Source organism: Berghia stephanieae, chromosome 1 (assembly GCF_034508935.2).
Source record: "Berghia stephanieae isolate SIO BIC M18660-M18661 chromosome 1, UCSD_Bste_1.3, whole genome shotgun sequence".
In the NCBI taxonomy this organism is placed as follows: Eukaryota; Metazoa; Mollusca; class Gastropoda; order Nudibranchia; family Aeolidiidae; genus Berghia; species Berghia stephanieae.
This window is the reverse complement of record NC_088360.1, coordinates 106,863,381-106,864,224: the sequence shown is the minus strand read 5'-3', so window position 1 is coordinate 106,864,224 and position 844 is coordinate 106,863,381. Positions and strand designations below refer to the sequence as shown.

The window sequence follows — 844 nt, the reverse complement described above, 5'->3', positions numbered from 1 at the left end:
TGCACAAATATATAATAAAAGGGTATCTGTGTTTTTATTTACCCCCAGAATTCACGGAAAGTGTACAGTTAGTGAGATACCTACAACCTCAGAAACAGAAATTATCGTTAACTATCGAGTCCTAACAAAGACGCGCAATCTCGTTGCAGTAAATAAAACATGGATATTTCTGTTTTATCTCTCAGAATTCACGGAACGTGTACGTACATATTAGTGAGATATAAAATCAGAAACAGTTATTATTACCATTAATCATAATATGATCCAGATTAAGGGTAAGCAATCCCGCTGCACAATAAATGATATGGGCATCTATGTTTAACATCCCAGAAATTAAGGATAGCGTACATAATAATACAATGAGATATATATCTATATAACATCAGAAGCAGTGTGTGTAGATATAGTTCTAGTAAGTATTTACAGTGAGAAAGAGGAAATTAACAACTGTCATGTTGGCTTGTCACAAAACGAGGGTCTATCTAGTAGTAAATAGTGTATTTCTGGATTGTCACCGCGTTCCGGCTGGCAGCGACTCTAGCTAGCGATGTTGTCTCTTCGGTCTCCTCGCTCAGGCGATGCGATGCGATGTGATGCGCGTGCGACAAGAACTCAAACTCACGGTGGTGAGCAGCGTAATAACAAACGTGGTACGACGTACTCACACATCGCATTCGCCACGGCTGCTTCAGCGGCGACGAACACTGACAAATCACTTTATTTTCATTTTTGATTTTGGATGAAAGAGTCTTTATTTTCATTTTTGATTTTGGATGAAAGAGTCTTTATTTTCATTTTTGATTTTGGATGAAAGAGTCTTTATTTTCATTTTTGATTTTGGATA

General features: G+C 37.3%; 1 protein-coding gene across 4 annotated transcripts in view; it reads right to left on the bottom strand.

The window, feature by feature from the left end:
• Window positions 1-603, bottom strand: part of LOC144962679 (SCY1-like protein 2) — a 296,146-nt gene extending 295,543 nt beyond the window's left edge. For 2 of the 4 annotated variants that reach the window (XM_078895814.1, XM_078895815.1), the window contains exon 1: window positions 1-603. This exon is cut by the window's left edge and continues 445 nt beyond it. The gene's annotated coding sequence lies outside the window, so the exon portion shown is untranslated. The other 2 variants (XM_078895813.1, XM_078895812.1) reach the window with 2 other exon arrangements.
• Window positions 604-844: the final 241 nt, after the last annotated feature.